Source organism: Lissotriton vulgaris, chromosome 7, assembly GCF_964263255.1.
Source record: "Lissotriton vulgaris chromosome 7, aLisVul1.2, whole genome shotgun sequence".
Taxonomy (NCBI): domain Eukaryota; kingdom Metazoa; phylum Chordata; class Amphibia; order Caudata; family Salamandridae; genus Lissotriton; species Lissotriton vulgaris.
In genome coordinates this window covers 1,021,059,828-1,021,080,526 of record NC_141695.1, presented here as the reverse complement: position 1 = coordinate 1,021,080,526, position 20,699 = coordinate 1,021,059,828, and the positions used below count along the sequence as shown (strand labels likewise).

Here is a 20,699-nt window from a genome sequence, read left to right as displayed (position 1 = left end):
CAATTTATTGTGCACACTCAAGCAAGAAATGATTCAACATAAAGGGAACAATTTGTTTTCTATGAAAATATTTAGTTGTATTTTTTTCCTAGTACCAAGCCAGGTCTAGTCCACATAAGTATAATAGCACTTTGCAAAAATGATGCAGTTAAATACAGTTTGGATGTAATTGAATGCATTTGGATTTGTTACAGGTAAGTCACTTGTTCATAAACAGTCGAAATTACTTCTCAATGACTATTGAAATTACTTTTCAGTTACTTTTCAGATTACCTTTTGCTACTCAGTGTGATAAGCCTAGATATCACAATGGGACATTGCCTTGATATAAGGTGAGAGAATCCGTTTTTTTTTTAAGTATACAGTTTACGAATTCATACAATTTTCCAATTCCACACTTAAAACATTTTTCACAGAAAAGTAGTCCATGCAATCCAACGAGGGGAAGGAAAATGCTACTTACCAGTTTGCATCTGTTCTTGGCATGTAGGGCTGCTGACATTCATATCTTAGCATAGATCGCCGCCTAGTGTTGGGTCCGGATGTTTGCACCTTGTTGACTTGGAAGAATCTTCGAAATATCACTAGATAGGGTGACTCCTCCCCTGGACTACAGTGCGCATGGGCATCTTCTCCATCTTCAGATTGTTTTTCGCCATTGTGTCAAAGAGGGAGTATAGGAAAGTAAGAGATGACCATGTAAATGTATGTAGAAGAGATAACCCTGCAACTGTGACAGGCACCGGGGAGGAGGGTGGGCGATATGAATGTCAGCAGCCCTACATGCCAGAACTGATGCTTACTGGTAAGTAGCATTTTCCGTTCGAGGCATGTGGGATGCTGAATTCATATCTTAGCATAGACTGTATAGCAGTTCCTCCCCTAGCGGTGGTCACCTGTACCAGCTGCAGTGGTCTGAAAAAGAGTCTTAAGGACAGCCTGGCCTAAAGCAGCTTGTTGCTTAGCTTGCACGTCAACACAGTAGTGTTTAGTGAAAGTGTATGGTAGACCATGTAGCTGCTCTACATATGTCTTCTAGTGGAATATTTCCTAGGAAAGCCATGGATGCCCCCATTTTGCGCGTTGAGTGGGTTTTTGGGGGAACTGTTAAAGTGCGCTTTGCCTTTTGATGGCATATTTGAATGCACTTAACTATCCATCTGGCTATTCCTGTTTCAGAAATGGGATTAACCTTAAGCTGTGGTGAGAAGGCAACTAATAGTTGCTTTGTCTTTCTGAATGATTTTGTTCTGTCAACGTAATATAGCAGAGCTCTTTTAACGTTTAGTGTGCGTAGAGCTCTTTCAGCTACTGATTGCGGGTTTTGAAAGAAAACTGGCAACTGTATGGACTGATTGATGTGGAAAGTGGATATTACTTTTGGCATAAACTTAGGGTTAGTACGAAGCACTACCTTATTGTGGTGTATTTGCATGAAGGGTTCCTGAATGGTTAGTGCCTGTAGCTCACTCACTCGCTTGAGGGAGGTAATGGCAATTAAAAATGCCACCTTCCATGTTAAGAATTGTAGTTCACATGAATGAAGTGGTTCGAAGGGTGGTCCCATGAGTCTGGCAAGTACTACGTTCAAGTTCCAGACTGGCGAAGGTGGATGTCTTGGAGGGATAATTCTTTTAAGTCCTTCCATAAAAGCTTTGATAGGTGGTATTCTGAACAGGGACACATGTCTGTTTTGAAGATATGTTGCTATAGCAGCAAGCTGTAGCCTTATGGACGAGTATGCTAGATTACATCTTTGAAGATGTAGCAGGTAACAGATTATGTTTTGTATGGAGAAATCTAATGGATTGATTGTTATTACAATAAATTACAAATCTTTTCCATTTAGCTGCATAGCATGCTCTGGTAGTGGGGCGCCTTGCTTCTTTGATAATGTTCATGCAGTCTGGAGGCAAGTTAATATATCCAAACTGTAAGACCACAGGAGCCAGACCTCAGGAGCCATATCGCTAGGCAAATCGTTTGCACTTAGCAGCATAGCATGCTCTGGTAGTGGGTCTTCTAGCTTCTTTAATTATGTTCATACAGTCTGGTGGTAGGTTTAAGTAACCAAACTCTAGGACTTCAGGAGCCAGATCGCCAAATTCAGTTGGCATGATTCTGGGTGTCTTATTTCTCCATGGTTCTGTGTCAACAGGGATGGCGTGAGCCGTAATTTCTGATGTGGAACCATTGAGAGATCTAGTAGCGTGGTGAACCACGGTTGACATGCCCATGTAGGGGCTACTAGTATCAGTTTGAGGGACTGTTGTCTGAGCTTGCGTACTAGTAGTGGAATGAGTGGGAGATGCGGAAAAGCGTACGCAAATCTGCCTGACCAATTCATCCATATTGCATTCCCCTCCAACCGTGGGTGTGGAAACCTGGCGGCGAAGGTTGGGAATTTTGAGTTCTCGTGGGTGGCAAACAGGTCTATTTGTGGATGCCCCCACATTTGAAAGAATGGTTGAAGTACTTGTGGCTGCAACTCCCATTCGTGAATCTGTTGTGATTGACGACTTAACAGATCTGCTATCTGGTTGTGGATCCCTGGAAGGTGTTCTACTGTCAGCTGTATGTTTTGAGGGATGGCCCATCTCCAAATATTATGTGCAAGTTGGGACAGTTGCAGAGAGTGTCCCCCCCCTGTTTTTGTATGTAGTACATGGCTGTCATATTGTCCTTTTGTTTTGGATTCGTACTTGAAAAGTTTTGAGTGCTAGGAAAATTGCTAGCAGCTCTAAGTGGTTGATGTGGAACTGTTTCTGTTGATTGTTCCACTGACCTTGTGTGGTATAATGCAGGAGATGGGCTCCCCATCCTGTGAAGGATGAGTCTATCGTGAGCACTACCTGTGGAACAGGTTCTAGGAACGGCCATCCCTTTGTCAAATTTTTGGTGTTCCACCATTGCAGAGAGCGATATGTACGGCTGTCCACCAACACCAGGTCTGTGAGCTGACCTTGAGCCTGATTCCACTGTTGTGCTAGACATTCTTGTAGTGGAGGCATTTGCAGTCTTGCGTGGGGAACTATGAGGATGCAAGATGCCATCATCTCTATTAGTTTCATGAACACTCTGGCTTGTAGAGAGTGCTGGCATTGAAAAAGGGAGACTAAGTTCTGAATACTTTGAATCCGGGCTGGACTGGGATAGGCTTGAGCTACTGATGTGTTTATAGTAGCTCCTAGATATTGATGAACGTGCAAAGGCTCTAGGTGCGACATGGTGTAGTTTATCATAAACCCAAAGTTGTGCAGTGTTTGAATTGTTTGCTTTGTGTGTTGCGCACACTGGTTGTACGATCTTGCTTTTATGAGCTAGTCGTCTAGGTAGGGGAAGACATGTATTTGTTGTCTTCTGAGATGTGCTGCCACTAGTGCGAAGCACTTTGTAAACACTTGTGGTGCTGTTGTAACTCCGAATGGAAGGAATTTGAACTGATAGTGTTGTCCTTGTATGACAAACCTTAAATACTTCCTGTGCGCAGGATGTATTGGAATGTGAAAATAGGCGTCCTTTACGTCTAGTGTGGACAGAAAATCTCCCATCTCCCTGTTGTAGTAATGGGAGTACCTGTTGTGAAGTGATCATGTGAAAATTATCTGATTGAATGTAGCGATTGAGTGGCCTGAGGTCGAGAATTGGTCTTAAGGTCCCGTCCTTCTTTGGAATTAGGGAAGTAGACTCCTGTTCCTTGTTCTTCTAATGGAACTACTTGAATAGCATCTTTTTGTAGGAGTGCTAGAACTTCCAGTTGAAGCAGAGTTATGTGTTCTGCAGACATTGGACGCTGCCTGGGTGGTATGTTTGGGGGGGTTGCTGTGAGTTCTAGGCAGTAGCCATGTTGGATAATTTGTCTTACCCACCTGTCTGTTGTGATGGAGTTCCAGACAGGTAGGAACTGTGAAAGTCTGCCCCCCACAGGAGTGGAATGCTGTAGGGGAGGCAGAGGGAAGTCACTGTTTGGGAGTGGAAGAGGAGCGGTTGTTGTTACTACCTCTAGCTCTTCCCTGGTTATTGCCTCTGTATCCTCCTCTAAAAAATCCTCTATTAGAGGAGGTCTGCGTGTGTGTTTTAAAAGATTATGTGTCTGCGCCGGTCTGCTTGGAGCCTCCTCTATAAGAGGAGCGGCAAAAAGAACCTCTAGTTTAGGTGGATTGCAATGCCCCCATAGACTTAGCGGTATCTGTGTCCTTCATCTTTTCTAATGTATTATCTACCTCCGGCCCGAACAATTGGTTCTGATTAAAGGGCTGGTTTAGGATGGTAGTTTTTACCTCTGGTTTAAAACCAGAGATGCATAACCATGTGTGACGCCTGAGAATAACACTAGTGTTCACTGCTCTGGATGCTGTGTCAGCTACATCTAGTGCACATTTAATTGAGGCATTTGAAATTAATTTGCCTTCTTGTAAAAGTTCTGCTGCCAGATCCTTGTGTTGATCTGATAGGTGTTCCATTAACTTTTCTAGTTGAACGTAATGAGCCCTGTTGTAGCGTGAGAGTAAAGCCTGTGTGTGTTTGCTATGCGCCATATATTTGTGCTTGTGCAGCAATTAGTTTCCCTGACGCATCAATGATCTTGGATTCTTTGTCAGGCGGGGGTGTGTCCCCAGAAGTTTGAGAATTGGCCCTTTTGCACGCATTAGACACTACCAAGGAGTCTAGTGGCAGATGACCCTTTATGTATACTGGATCAGCTGGTGCTGGCCTATACTTTCTCTATTCTAGGATAGAACACCCTACACCTTACTGTATCTTTAAAAATCTCTGGAGCATGTTTTATGACTCCCCTAATCATTGGTAATATTTGGGTAGACCTTTGTGACTGTTCGAAAGTGTCCAACAAGAAGTCCTCCTCAATGGCATCAGAGTGCATGGGAACCCCATGGTAAAGTGCAGCTCTGTTTAACAAATTATTAAAACCAATACTGTCCTCTGTAGGGGAAGGTTTTGTTGAGTAGTACTGAGGATGAGGGATGTCTGGTGCATTATCTGGTGAAAAATTATATGCATCATCCTTAGGGTATTCGGTGTTAACATCCTTATCTAAAGGGTGTGTATGTGGCTCTGGAACATCATCCCCCCCCCACCCAAATCATACTCATTAGTGTGGTGTGATAATGCAGGAGAGTGAATAGGAGAAGTTATAGGTTCTACATATGGAGTAACAGGAGAGGAACAAGGTGAAGGAGAGGAAGGGTGCATTGGAGAGGTTACACAGTCCTTTTTGGCAGGGACCACAGGTGAAAGTGGTGTGTCTGTTGGTCTCTTGTAAGGAATTGCTTCCACATGTCCAGTTTTTGGATTAATATGGACTTTTTTCTGTCTAGGATCTGGTCTAAACAGTTGCCTTATGAGGAGTAGTTGAGTCTTTTGGCAATGTTTTCGGTGCTGAATGTTGTTTAGCCTTATCTGGGGTCTTCGGTACCCGTATTAGAGGTTTCGGCGTGGAGACAGGTTTTGCTGGACCTGTGGCGCCGGAAACTGGCTTCCCCTCTTCGTTTTTTGAACCGGAAGGTTACAGAGTCGAAGCTTTCGGCTTTGGTACAGTCTTTGTCTTTGGCGCCGGTTGGTACGGGTGCCGCAGTGTCTTTGTCTTTGGATGCCGAAGGGTTTTTTTATGTTCAGTGCCGACAAATCCTTCGGTGTCGAAGGATGTTTCGGTGCCAATGGAGGAGGTATAACTGGCACATGGTTTTTTTCGGTGCCGAGGCACCGGAAGGCGTATTCTCTTTCCTCTGAGCCTGACCCGAAGGCAGGGCGTTAGAGGGTAAATGTCGGTCTCGACTGGGCCCCACGGGCGGAGTGCTGACTGTTGCCTTCTGTTTGGGTAATGTCTGTCGTGCAGGGGCAGATGTACTCACGGGTTGTCGAGATGGGACCGAATCGTCCGAATCCTCTGCCCCCGATATTATTTGAAGATCAGGCGAATCCTCCTCTGCGCCGAGTGGAGCGTCGCCCTCTGAGATATCTTTGATTGGATATTCGTCCTCGGAGACGTCTTCTTCGACGATCTCTTCAAAGATGGCCTCCGGTGCTGGTTCTGATCTCATTTCGTGTCGACGGGCCCTCCGATCTCAAATTGTTTTCTTCGATTGGAAGGAGGCACAGGCTGTGCAGGTCGACTCATAGTGTTCTGGCGAGAGACAGAGGTTGCAAACCTCATGATGGTCGCTATGAGGGAATTTTGCTTGACATACCGGGCATCTCTTGAATGGAGTTCTTTCCATGAGGCGTAAGTCGCACAACGCCGATGGGCTCAACGGCCCTCGTCAACGCACCGGAATGTAGCTGGTGATGTCGAAAGTCTATGCGATGTCGAAAGAAGTTGGTTTGAAGTTTCTCGCTTCGAAAGAGCAGAAAAAGTATTTTTCTAGCTGGAGCGGAAAACTTTCATCCGAACCCAGTGGCGGAAAAAAACAATCTGAGGATGGAGTCTATGACCATGCGCAGTATTGTCCAAGGGAGGAGTCACCTATCTCGTGACTACAAAAGACTTCTTCCAAAAAGAAAACAACCTGCAATCATCCGAGCCCAACACCAGGTGGCGATCTATTGCTAAATGTAGGATCTGCAGTTCATATGCCTCGAACCTTAATATACAAACAAATTGGTCTGAGATCAGTCTGAGTGTGTGATCTCATTTGGTACAACTAATGCTTAACACTACCATCTGATTAAGCCTTACTGCTCGCCCTCCTTATCACAAATGGAGTGTAAGGTGCCATCTAGTTTTTGCCTCTGCCTACCTCTGTGTTTCTACTAGACTCTGCACACTATACCACATTTTGGCACAGTATATACAGCACCAGCTTCCTACAAACAGGTACCAAGGGGGTCACATTTAATGACTGAAGATCATGGTGCAGAAGGTCTTAATTGTGCCTGGAGAGGAGCTGGGGAAGCATCTTCAATGGTACAGAAGGATATGCAGAGAGATTAGTTAAATCTGTAAACCAGAACTGGCATGGCAAACTTGGGCAATGAAAACTAGGGTACTATGTTCTGCCTTCACTTTTCTCAGCATCCTGGGGATCAGGGCAAACTGAGAAAAGGCTTATACCAAGTTGTTGAACTATTTGATCAAAAAGGAATTGCCTTTGGACTCTGGTTGCCAAAACATGCTGGCTTAATACCGGTATTTCTTGTTCCAGATGGCAAACAAGTCCAGGGTGTGTAGACCCCATTTGTGAAAGATGTAATAGTCTTGGTGGAAACTCCCATTCAACACAGACCAAGAGTTCCTCCATGTGTGCTCCCCAGCACTCAATGGAGGCATCAGTGGTATTACTCTGTCCGATGAAGGGTGAAAAGGAAGTCCTGCATCAAGATTCGTAGAGATCCACCAGCATATTAGTGCTTGTTCAAACTTGTTATGACTGTCTCATCCACACACTATGAACTTTCCATTGGATGTCTAGGTTCTTGTTTGATGGGCCTCATTAAAAGCCTGCAATAGGGTGTAAGACCTATGTATAAGGATATCAAGCCCAGTAGTTATGTACTGCCTCACTGTTGGCAGAACATTTTTTGTCATACTGTCTTTTCTCCAAGGGAAAAATCCTTCTTCAGTTGAGGGTCCAATTCCACTCCTAGGAGAGATGGATAGATATATATATAGATACAATTGGCCAAGCCTACAGTTTGTTCTGACTGGAGCTTCCCCATTGAAAGAAACAGGGCTCCCAACGTCTTTCCCGCACCTTACACCCAGCCACCCCTGTACAGCTGTAGGTGCACTTTGTGTGCTATCCTGGATCCCCCTTTGCCCTGAGCTGAACCCTAGGAGCTTTGCTCCCACATCCAAGTGGCATGCCCGTGAGCACTATCTAATGGGTGATAGAGGCCACCTATCACCCATTAGATAACATTGGGGGAGCGTGGCCAGCCAGCCAACATGGTGGACGTGAACTGCTAGAGCTCTGTCCTTAGACCCCCCTAGTTATCCTGGAAATTCCCCTGCAGTGGTGTTTGTTGTGCCCATTCTGTGAGGCGTAGGTGCGGGGGCACAGCGGGGAACCTGTGGATCATGGCTCGAAGCTGTGGCGGCAGATACTGCCGACCGACTGAGACAGCGTGGGGGAGAGGCTCCCGCTGACGAGTCGGAGTGACGCTGTAGAGAGTCGGGGGCTGCCTTGGGCCTGGACGTCCTGTGAGTCCAGCCGAGCGGTGCCCCCCGGAGGACCTGTGACCCAGCGCTGCTGGGAGACGAGAGGCGGAGTGCAGACCGGGAGGTTGGCGGGCGAAGCCGGTGCCCGAGGCCTGGCAGGCAGCGGCAACTAGTGTGGTGACCGGTCGGAGGGCAGGACAGCGCTGGCGGAAGGCGCTGGCGAAAGGCGCGGCGGCTCCCGCGGCCCATGGGTGCTGAGGCCTGGTGATCCCTCCTGGGGCCTGAGACGGCGTGGCAGCCAATTCGCCTGAGGCTCGGGAGCAGCTACAGGGCGCAGCCCCTGCATGGTGAGGAGCGGGACCCGGGGCAGACAGAGGAGAGTGAAGCCCTGTGACAGCAGAGTCCAGAGGCCATGGCGGAGGGCCCGACAACAGGGCGTTGGGGCCTGAAGAGTGCATGGTGTTGGGTAGCGAAGGTGGCTGGAGGACGCGCTGCCCCTGCACAGGCAGGTAGGAGTGAGGCCTGCGCCTGGCCTGCCCCAAGTTGGACTGGGCCCCTAAGAGTGCACCTGGGACTGGGGGCTGTCACATCGGAGGCTGTGGGGAGCAACTGACCAGGCGGCTGCGGCATTTCGTGGTGTCTCCCCCCATGGCCTGGCCACAGACCGGAGGCCTGCTGGCTAGGACGGCGGGGAGATATCGTGCTGAGTCAGATAGGGCGACAGTGGGGACCACCCATCACTGCCGACACCTGTGTTCAGGCCAGGTAGGAATCACCCGGGTACATTGTTGTGAGACTGATTCGGGTTGCATAATTAAGGCACACTGGAGCTTGGGCACCATTTTAGAGCCAACAACATTTTAGTTTGAGCGACCCACCCCTAACGCGGGACACACAGAGGCTACAGGCGCTTGAGACTGTGCTGCTGGGCTGGATCCGCTTCTGTAGCGCCGAGGCCTCTGCTGTTCAGAATCATTGGGGACAAGCAGGTACATCTTCGGAGGAGGGGAGTCAGCAAGAGGGCCCCTGGGGACGGCAAAGGTGACGCGCTCTCCTTGAACTGTGCAGTGAAGACTGTCTATCGTCTGGGCCCCCCCAGATTTGACATTGTTTATCTTGAGGCACGATCCTGACAGTGTTGGCGCTGGGCTCGAATAGGCAGCCCCCCCCTGCTGCTACTGGCGCTACGGCCTGGTCGGCGAGGCGACTTCTCCCCTAGACTCTCGGAGAGGGACTGGTGCTGGACAGCTGGAGGCCGCTAACAGGTGTGGATGCCTACTGCGCAGCAACTGGTGTTGGGCAAACTCCGGGATAAATCCCAGCAAAAGCAACAGGCGTCTGACGGACTAGACTCCTCGCACGGACAACAGAACAATAATATGGGTCAGACTGTGACCCTCGCAGCCAAAATGGATTCTGTGCTGGCAGCGGTGGAGAGAATTGGCACTACGCTGGAGCAAACTAACGTGTCACTAGAGGCCCGGATCGACAAGGTCACGTCTGGCTTCACTCTTCTTCACGCTGACCACCGTAAGCTGTCAGTCAGTTATCCAGCAGCATCAGTCACTCCAGGAACTGCAGCCTGTGGTGCAAAATCATGCTTCAGCGCTCCAAGATATTATAGACAGGGTTCATGTGCTGGAGGATCGTATCGAGGATGCGTAAGGGCGCTCCCGGCGCAACAATGTTCGGGTGGTCGGGCTTCCGGAGGGGGAGGAAGGGAAAAACCCAGAGCGCGATGCGGAGAGCTGGTTACGGGATCTCCTACCTCCGGGGGTGTTGTCCCCACATTTTGTGGTAGAAAGAGCGCACAGGGTGCCAGCGCAGAAGCCCCGACCCGGAGCCCAGGCTCGTCCGTTCCTGTTCAAGCTCCTCAACTATCGTGATCGAGACTTGGTGCTTCGCGAAACCAGGAAGCTGGATGATCTGCAAGTGGGGAACAGCGGCGTGATGTTCTTTCCAGACTACACGGCAGCAGTACAGAAAAGGAGGATCACGTACATGGCTGTGAAGAGGCAACTGAGGAAACTAGAGCTGCCATATTCTCTGTTCCCCTCTCGCCTCCGCGTCCTCTCGAAGGAGGGGGTACGCTTCTTTGATGCCCCATTGGACGTCTGGGACTGGCTGGAGGAGACAGGACAGTGGAAAGGAGCACAGCCTACGGGCTTGGGGGAGGGTGAGTGGCAGGTGCAGCGATCAAGGAGGCGCAGAAGACGTGGGGCTCGTCGGGGTGGGGGCCCTGACACAGTTGCACCCAGCCCGGAGAAAATGAGACTAGAAAGACAGGAAGCACTTGAAGCCGTTGCGACCTTCGGAGAGGTGAATGGTGTTGCCCAACTGGACTCCCAGCTGCACAGTGAACCGGACGTAAGTGGCTAGTCATCCATAGTGCTTTGAGAAGATATGATTATGCCAGTGGTGACGCCCCAAACAGCTGACCAACTTATGTGACTGAGCAGTGAACTGTGGCCACTATGCAGGAGTCCCTGTCTCTGAATAAGTTATTACTTGCTGTATCCTTCTAGAACTATTGCTGTGCGCACTGCTGCAATGTGCTCCCAGCCGTGTGCGTATGAGTTGCTCTGAAATGTTGTACAACTAAACACATGGGGGGGTGTTTCGGCTGGCCCGCAGCCGGAAGGCGCTAAGCATTCCTCACGCACTTGGGTTCCCCCGCTGGTGACCAACACCAGCCTGGTGTGTTTACATCCCTAGATTTCCCAAGCACCTCTTGAACGTCGAGGTCTGAGATGGGGGCATAACATGTTACAGTAGTTGGCAGCACACTCACCCAGAAAGTCTTGCACTGGACTAACATCTTGTATGGTGGATCTCGTTAAAGTTTGGACGTATGCCCCCTTGGGGACTCGCCCCTTTTGTACCACTGTTTGTGGTTGTTTTCATGTTTGTTGCGGCACACTGATATCCCCTCTGCAGATGGTGTTCGTAGGTTCCCCCCTGAGGTGTTCACCCGGCCCTGCGCGGATGATACGCATCCAGGCACGTGACGCACACTAACATACTCACCTGGAATATCCGCGGCATGCACACCCAGTCACACCATTATTCGGTCTTTTCCTGCCTGCAGCAGCATGGGGTGGGGAATGCACTTTTCCAGGAGACACATATGACCCAAATAGAGCTTGACAAACTCCGCAGGCGTTGAAGGGGGCAAATTTTAGGTACGACCTTCTCAACGCATGCGCGTGGCACACTGATTTGGGTGAGGGCGGGTGTCCCCTTCATCTGTAAAGACGTAGTGGTGGACCCAGAGGGAAGGTACTCCCTGGTGAGGGGACGGTTAAATGGTCAGGAAGTATTGTTAGGATCCCTTTATGCCCCGATCACAGACCAACCCTCCTACCTAGCGAGCTTGAATTAGATCCTTCACCCATATGACGGTCTACCCTGGTTGCTTGGAGGGGACTTCAACATAGTGCTAGACGTGCACCTGGACTGCTCTTACCCCCCACCCCTTCGAGCTGCAGCGGTGGCGTCTCATGCGCAAGCGTTCAGGGACTGGCTTTCGCACTGGGGGTACATGATCTTTGGCGTGTGCAGCACCCCTCGGACAGAGTATACTCCTACTATTCTTCAGTCCATGATTTGCATGTCCGGTTAGATCAGATAGTGGGCACCCAGTCACTGCTCCCTCTAATTGCCAAATCGGAGTACCTGGGGAGAACCCGTTCCCATCATAACCCCCTATGGTACCGGATTAGCTGGGAGGCGGATCGCCCACCTGTGCCTACGTGGAGGCTACAGCCTGCCATGCTTGAGGACTCTGAATTCAGTTAATCGCTGGGCACGGCCATCCTAGCCTACTTTGAGACTAATGAAGGGACGGCAAGCAATGCCATGGTGGAATGGGATGCACACAAAGCAGCCATTAGGGGGCACTGTATGGGGGCCACTTGGAATATACGTAAAACATTGTCCACTTCCCTGGTGCGCTTTGAGCTCTTACGATATGAGGGAGGGTGAGGGGACGGGCGAGCACTCGCACACGCTGAGCGACTTGCGCACTAAGCATGCAGCAGCGGAGGTGCCATAACTACGCAGAGCACGCGGCTAGAACACATGTCAAGGCGGATCGGGCCGGCCGGCTGTTAGCCTGGCTGATACAGAGAGATGGGCGGGGAGCCCAGATAGGAGCTTTGTGTACGGCGAAGGGGGAGATGGTGTACACACAGTGTGAAATACATCGTGCCCTGACTGACCATTATAAGCAACTATACAAAGCCCATGGCACCGGTCCCAGACAGGCGTTAGAAAGGTTCCTAGATACCGTTACCTTGCCTGTGGCCTCCGACGAACACAGGGCTGCGCTAAACGCCCCCCTCACACTGGAGGAAGTGGGAGACGTGATTCAGGCTTTGGCGACCGGGAAAACCCCAGGGCCGGATTGCCTGCCCGCCGAATATTATAAGGCCGTGAAGCCCTCATGCCCTTACTTCTCCAACTGTATAATACAGGTTTGGACGAGGGCTTGTTCCCCCCCAACCATGCGGGAGGCATTTCTGGTCTTACTGCCCAAGCCGGACAGGGACCTCACAGCCCTGGGTTCATACAGGCCACTGGCTATGCTCAATGGGGACTATAACATTTTAGCAAAAACGTTTGCAGGGAGGCTAGCGTCGGTGGTCCCACACTTTATACACTCTGATCAAAATGGGTTCGTGCCCGCGAGATCCACGTCCCTGAATCTTAGGAGATTTTTCAGGGTGGCAGCAGAGGAGACGAGGAAATGGCTCAGGGCGGGGTGCCTGGTAATAGACCTGGAAAAAGCTTTTGACTGCTTAGAGTGGGGTTATCGGTCAGCGGTGCTAGCTCGTTATGAGCTTGACATAGGCTTCCTGCAGATGGTCCAGCTCCTCTACACTAATCCAGTGGTCCGTGTGCGGCTGGGCCCCTACATTTCCGAGGGGGTGGGAGAGGGCTGGGGAACCCTGCAGGGATGTCCCCTGTCTCCACTACTGTTCGCGCTGGCTATTGACCCCTTTGGCGGTGGCCTTGAGGCAGACTCTAGGAGACAGCATTCCCTTGGAAGATGAGATTCATCAGGTATCGCTCTATGCCGATGACCTGCTGGTGTTTGTGAGGGACGTGGCATGTATTCCGGAACAACTAGCCCCATTGTTGCGTCAATTCGCGGTTGTCTCGGGCCTCCGGGTGAATGCTGGCAAGTCCTGCCTTTATGCGTTTGGCGCTGGGATAGAAGATCCGGGGTACAGTCTCGAAGGCACTAGAGTCCAATGGAAGGCTGACACCTTTAAGTATCTGGGGATCCAGATCTACTGTCAGCCGGCTGACCTCTTCGATAGCAACCTTGGGCGGGCGGTGACTGAGCTTTGATCCCAGATAAGCTTTTGGTCCACTCTCCCACACTGACCACCACAGGCAGAGTGGCTCTTGCCAAGATGGTCATGCTCCCCCGACTCCTGTACTATTTTGTTGCCTCTCTTTTCGTCGCTTAATGCGGTCCTGAGGGACTTTATCTGGGGCGCCTCTCGGCACCAACTAGCGTTTGTGAAGTTATTTTTGCCAACGTACTGGGGAGGGCCGGCCACCCCTTGCTTCGAACATTACCACCTGGCTGCGCAGATCCAATGGATCGCCCAATGGTTGGCGGATAGGGGTAGAGACAATACCGTACTCTTTGGAGCGTGTAACCAGACTCTTTCATCCTCTGGCGACGCCTACGAGGCCCACTCCGCTGCTGCTGGCAGTGGCATACAAATGTTTTCGAAGAGCCCTGTTCCTCACACGAAAGGTACTCCCGTACCAGCAAGCTATTCCTTTGTAGGGTTCTCCGGGAGGCTGGAACAGTGAAGGGAAAAGGCTATCCAGGCACTGGGTGACCTCTACCAGGATGAAGCGTTAGTGGCATATGAGACATCGGTCCCTGAGGACGGACTCCCCCCTGGGGGGGTTCTTGCTCCATCGCTCCCTCGTGGAGACGCTGACGGCCAGGTGGGGAGACGTGGAGTCGGAACCTGAACAGCACTTAACCATGCAATACCTCCATGTCATGGGGAGGAGTAAACATCTGGTCCGCTGGTTTGCTGCGTTGCTTCGGATCCACACGGGGACCAGTCTGGCCCCACTTAGGGGTTAATGGGAGCGAGATATTGGACGGCCACTATCTGATAAGTAGTGGGAGAGAATCATTAAAAGTCCGGTGCGCATCCCCAGGACCATTCGCTTTCGCCAGATACAACTTTATGTTGTGCACAGAGCCTACCTCACGCCTGAGCTAATCAATAAGTACTTTCACCGCATAGATGCGTCGTGCCCTAGGTTTGGTGCGATGGATGCGGGACTCCTTCACCTTTTGTGGAGTTGCCCTGGGCTGGGCACTTACTGGAGTGTGATCAGTGAGCTACTTAGGAAACGCACTGGCCTTCTATACCCTTTGATTGGCCGGAATACATTTTGCACCACTGCAGGAGACCACCCAAACAAGCATTTGCAATGCAATAGGTCTCGCATTAGGAAAGTTTGAGCTATTGGTCTTGTAAATGACAATTTTTTTTATTTGTGTGTTGGTTTTGAAAATAGTTAAATAGCTTTGTCATTTACAATGCCAATAGTTATAATTTTCGCAAATGTGACACCTATAGCATTTGTAATGCAACATGTTTTGTATTTACGTGACTTAGCTGTATTGATATTACAATGGCTTTTAATTTTTTTAAATAATTAATACTTAAATAAAAGTGATTTTAACCTCTCATGGCAATAGCTAAAACTTTTGTAAATAACATTTGTTAAGATAATGTTCAGTGTATTTTATTGTGACGAAAATCCAAGAACAGAAGTGAAATATTAACATCTTTTTGTAACATTTGTAATAAAGCTTGAAACATTGAGAGAACATATTTGAACCAGTTGTTGAATGGTTGCACAGATTGGTGCTGAGTGATGCTGTGGTGGCGCTGAGTGATGCTGTGGTGGCGCGGAGTGATGCTGTGGTGGCGCGGAGTGATGCTGTGGTGGCGCTGAGTGATGCTGTGGTGGCGCTGAGTGATGCTGTGGTGGCGCTGAGTGATGCTGTGGTGTTATTTATTTTGGTGTTGCGCTGAGTGATGCTGGTGTTGGGCTGATTGCTGCTGTGCTGTTTCTGAGTGGTGCTGTGGTGGTGTACAGTGATGCTGGTGTGTCCCTTATTGATGCTGGTGTGGTGCTGAGTGGTGCTGTTGTTGTGTTGACTTATGCTGGGCTGGTGCTGAGTAATGTAGTGGTTTTGGAGTGTTGCTGTGTTGGTGCATAGTTTTGTTTTTGTGGTGCTGAGTGGTGCTGTGTATTTGATTTGGTGGTGCTGTGGTATTGCTGAGCGGTGCTGTGGTGGTGCTGTGGTGGTGGTCGAGACCTAAAAACAGCATGCGGGAGGCATATACATGGTGCTTTATAGACTATTAACATAACACCATTGCACTCCACTGACAGACAAGAGACACAACATACATCGCCATCATGTTGGAATGGAAAAAAGATAGGAGCAAACCTGGGGTCGGTTCTGTGGTAGTGACCGGGGCGCCCGAGAGACTGAGGAAAGAACAAAAATAACGAAAAAAAGAAAAACCATGCAAAGAAAACCCAACCTAGGTGGAAAATAATCTCCAAACAAAAGGGCTGTCAAATCACCTGAGAAGCCCTGACCTCAGGGACATACTGATTTTGCCTGCCTGCCATGTAAAACTGTTTGCAGATGTGCTTATTGCAGTTGGTGACTACAAATGGTTTGTTTTGGGTTTTTTTACTAAAAGGAAATATAAGCCCAGGCACGTTCACCTCCTGAAGTCATGTGGTGCCTTTAAACTGCCGAATGAAGGCATAACCCACTGGAGTTTTAGTAAAGTCTGACGAACTCAAATGCCTTATAAAACGAAAGGTATAGTCTATTTTTTGTAAAGGTAGACTAACTGCACATTCAAAACCACATCTTTAATTAGGTCTTAGTGTAAACGGCATCAGTACAATTTTCAATTCGAGATGAAAACGCAGCCAGCAATTCCTGTAGCTGAAAAATAGTCCCCTGAACGAGTACAGATTTACACCTGCGGGAAGAATACCCGATTTATTCAAAGCCATATCACGGTTCGAGGTCTGAAAATGGCCATTCAGTCTTCCGCACCCAACTTGGCCGTAGGACAGGCAGTGACACTTCAGTTCTGCTATGAGCCCAACCTCCAAGGACAATGGGGCAAAAACAACAACGAAACACATGTAATGACTACATAGCATAACATTTGATGATACCATTTTGGTTTTTCTGCAATCAGGAAGTGCATGTAAAAGTTCACAGACCCAGTACCGGTACTTCTCAAAAGTAAGCAGGTACTGTTGTATAGGGTCCTTGCACCTATATTTTTCCATTTCAAACACTATCTCACACGTTTGTGGCTCTTGCTTTAGCGTACCAGCACTCTTGCTTTATATCTTCAGTTCTTATACCAGAAAAGTGTTCTACAAAACCTCACATCATATTAATTTCAACAGACGTTTCATGAAAACGATACTATGGCGAAATTTGAAAAATTGGGGATGACTAGACAGGTTCCATAATGAGTTATACGGCCCACGTAAAGCACCTAATCCAGTCCTCCGGGTCAGATGTAACTGCTGCCCTACCAGCAGTGCATTCAGAGTGATCTGAAGCTGTAACTGGTGCCCTACCTGCAGGGCATTCAGAGTGACAATGAAGGGACTGCTGCAAATCTGCAGGGGATTTAGGGTCAATATGAAGATGTAGCTGCTGCTCTGCCTGCAGGGGATTCAGAGTGATCGTGAAGCTGTAACTGATGCCTACAGGGGATTCTGAGTGATCATAAAAATTTACCTGATGCTTACCTGCAGAGGATTTTGAATGATTGTGAACTGATAAAGCTGAGCTCAAACGAACCCCTTATGTTGATGGCGCATGGACAGCAGCAGATTGCACGTTTGGACGGTACCATTGTGTCTGGCTCAGCCTGGTCTGAGCCTTGGCCAAATGTTAATGCTGCGAGCGTAGCAAAGCCGATGAAGGTGAACTTTAGGAATTTTGCCACAAAATTCCTTCCACATATGGGCAAAGCTGGGCGTCTGTAAAACTGTTCCTTTAGGACTGCCTGTCCAATGAATGTCTAATTCCCATCTCATGAGAAGTGTATAAAATAAAGTGATTTAAATCTCTAATAAATGAGTGTCCAACTCCGACAATGTGCATTGCAATTTTCTGCAACCTAATTCAAAGAGTTGGAATTAGTACAAAGTGTGAAAACAGAGGAGTGCAATGATCTCCATTTTTTACAGTATTATATAGGTTGAACTCGACCCGAAGGAATTGGAACGTTTTACGTGCATTACACAACAACACAATCACTTTTTTATTATCATTATTAGTTTTTTTTTGAAGGCACAGGGAGATTAAGTGATTTGCCCCAACACACAGAATGTTGAGCGGAAACTCAAACCCGGCTCCCTAGTTCAAAAGTTGGCAGCTCTGCCCGTTAAGCCACACCCTTTACCCTAATGCTGGCAGATAAGGCCAAGAGCAGCCTGTGCAGAGAGCGGTCTTCGTTTCTGATCTCTGACCGCCGAAGGCAGCCCTGCTTTGTAAGATGGAGCACCGATAAGCTCCTGTTTCCAGCAGCCCTCAGCGGAAGTGAACCCGCGATCATGACAGGGCTTGTTTGTGGGGGATGGGTGTCTGGTGGAAAAGAATAAGCAAACTAGAGGAACACGACCCGCTCTCTGGTGGGGGCAGCGGATACTTATCGATGGGAAACCGGTAAGCAGACACCGTGACCCGGCCTGTCACTAATGCTCTGGGGTTGATGCTGCCTGCCTGTCCTGAGTGCTCCGGTCATGGCGAGTCAAGGTGACACCGAGTAAACACTTTTGGGACTTCTGCAGTCAAGAAAGCAAGATTGCAGAAACACTGAGGTAGTTTTGTGATGTGCGGAGAGCATGAAAACAAGCCAGCAAAACAATTGAACCGGTACAGAAACTCCAACCAGAACAGATATGCTTTTCATCCTCGTCAGCTGTGGGCATTTCTTGATGTCACATTAACTGAAGACATTTTCAAAATCCACTAGTGTTCTACACTTTCACGGTCAGTTAAATTCGTCCAGTAACGAATTAAATGTGAGGTAATAGGGCTACCACGCATTTCTATCATTAATACAGCCCCTGATTAGACTGGGGAAAGCACCAGACACGTGAAATTTAATCATCGGCTCCTGGCACTGCTGTGGGGAAGGGGCACTTGGTGAATTGTATGAAGCAGGGGGCGGGAGCGGATCTCTTTGAAGCACGGCCTCGCGGCCGTGAAAGTGAAACAGCCTGAGGCCGAGCTCACGCTGGGGGATGCCTGTGGGAGGGAGGCTGATTAAGTGTGAACAAGGAACAAATGGCTCAAAGGCAGGAGGCAGGCGGCTCGGACAAAAGCTCGTGCACGAGAGCACATGCACTCGTGGAAATCAGCTTTGAAATCCGCTTTGGGAGAGCTTAGTTGGTTTCACTGCTATAGACTTGTCCTATTCATTCCTGCGGAATGGAATAGGCCGAGACCTAAAAACAAGGTGTCGTCCCGTTTCTTAGATCTGGGTATGGTGGTGGCAAAGCGCCTCCTCACGAGTCGCTGGAAAGCGTGTGACCCACCTGGGGTACAGGCGTGGACTTCCTCCCTTCAGGCATGGGCCCGGGCGGAGTGGACAGCCATACGCAGAGAGGAAACGTTGGGGCTCCGCAAGGAACCTATAGCGGAGCACTGGGAACACATGCTTAATTCCTTGCAATTGCCGGGTGGGATTAACGGTGCGGACACTGTAGCGTTCAGTAGGTGCTCTTAGGGGTTGGAATGTGCTGTGGGCTGTTCTTCTGTCTAGATATTCTGTTGGGTGCTATTGCTTACTCGATGAGGCCGTGCAGGCGTTGCAGGCCCGGCTGGGGTGCGCGTGCAGGGGGCCGGGTGAGAAAGGGATTAGCATGCATATGTGCCTGTGATTTTGCCGCTGTTTTAGTTTACTTAGTTGTTGTAAAAAAGCCATTTTTGTGCACAGGCCCATGTTGGGGGGATCCACCCTAACGATCCTGCTAATGTAGGAGGCTATACGTGTGGACAGTCATGGACTATTCTGGAGGTAGCCCGCTCAAAGCATTTCACGCTCTTGCCAGCCTTGGGCGATTTTCCTTTGCTGTTGAAATACCGTAAATGTGGCATTGTGCCCTTCAATTGTGGTGAAATAATGTACACATATATTCAATTGCATTGTCCAAGTAGCTGAGATGTAATGGTTGAAATCCTTGTTATTCCATACAATCTCTAAAATGCTAATAAACCGATTTGACAAAAAAAAATTAGATAACATTGTGTCTCAACACTGCACCCGGCTGCCCTAGTGCCGCTGAGGGTGTAACAAAAGTGCATCCTTGACCCTGGAGGAACTCTGGCTCTAATCAAAGAATACCAACTCCCACAACCAAGTACTTACCTGTAAACCGATAACTTTCATTCCTCCGATAGGATTGCACTGACTGCTTTTTTGTGAAAAAAGTACTAAGTGTGGAGATTGTACAAGAACCTAAAAAACGGTTTACAATACTGACTTACCTACTTTTTATCTAGGAAATGTCTGTGTGTTATATAGGCATATCACACTGAGTAGAAAAAGTAATCTGCATCTACATTCAACTGTATTAGGGAGAAGTACTATTTGTACTTACCTGCACCAAGTCTGGCTTGGTTCTAAATATAAAACAAAAATATTTTATACAAAACAATTGGTCACAGATCAGTCTTGTATTGTGTGCAATCATGTTCTTGCCAGAATGTGTACAATAAATGCTTAACACTACTCTCTGATAAAGCTTACTGCTCAACAAGACTACCACATAAGAGATTAAGGTATTATCTACTTTTACCCTTGTAAACCTTTTTTGATCCAATGGACTGTGCACATTATACCTTACTTTGGTATAGAATATACAGAGCCAGCTTCCTACAACGTCTGAACCTGATGGCAGAGAGAAAACAATTTAACAATGGGGTAGACGCCCATGCGACCTATTAACAAGAGGAGGTGTCACCTTACCTCGTGACTCGAATTACCTTCTTCAAAGAAAAAAAAAAACTAGCGCTCATCTGGACCCACCACTAGATAGGAGTATTCAAAGCATGTGTATCCACAGTCATACATGCCTCTAACACATTAGGGTGTTGCTTTATTTGAAACATACTTGGAGTCATGTGGTTAAATTGGATTAGGTTTCTATCAGGCAGATGATGTCTGTTGCAGGCAGAATAAAATGCAGATAATTGTAGCTTTAATGTTTCTAACTGGATTTTGAGGTGGTCTGAAGCCCTTATAAAAAGGGAAGACAAAGGGGTTTCTAACTTCAAAAATACACTCTTATAAACCAATCCTATAATATAGTACAACCGCCATCTTTGTCAATGCTATTTTGCCTACTATGAGTGAGGCAACTTCGACCAAATGTTACAGAAGAATGGAGATCGTTCATGACATGGCTTATGTTTAAATTAATGGGTCAGTCTTCGAATAACGACTAGCGGTGCAGATCTTGGTGTAAA

At 48.4% G+C, this 20,699-nt stretch overlaps 1 protein-coding gene across 2 annotated transcripts in view; it reads right to left on the bottom strand.

Annotated features, from left to right (window-relative positions):
• The window catches only part of ETF1 (eukaryotic translation termination factor 1), a 193,322-nt gene that overhangs the window by 112,299 nt on the left and 60,324 nt on the right, over positions 1–20,699 (bottom strand). The window lies entirely within an intron of this gene.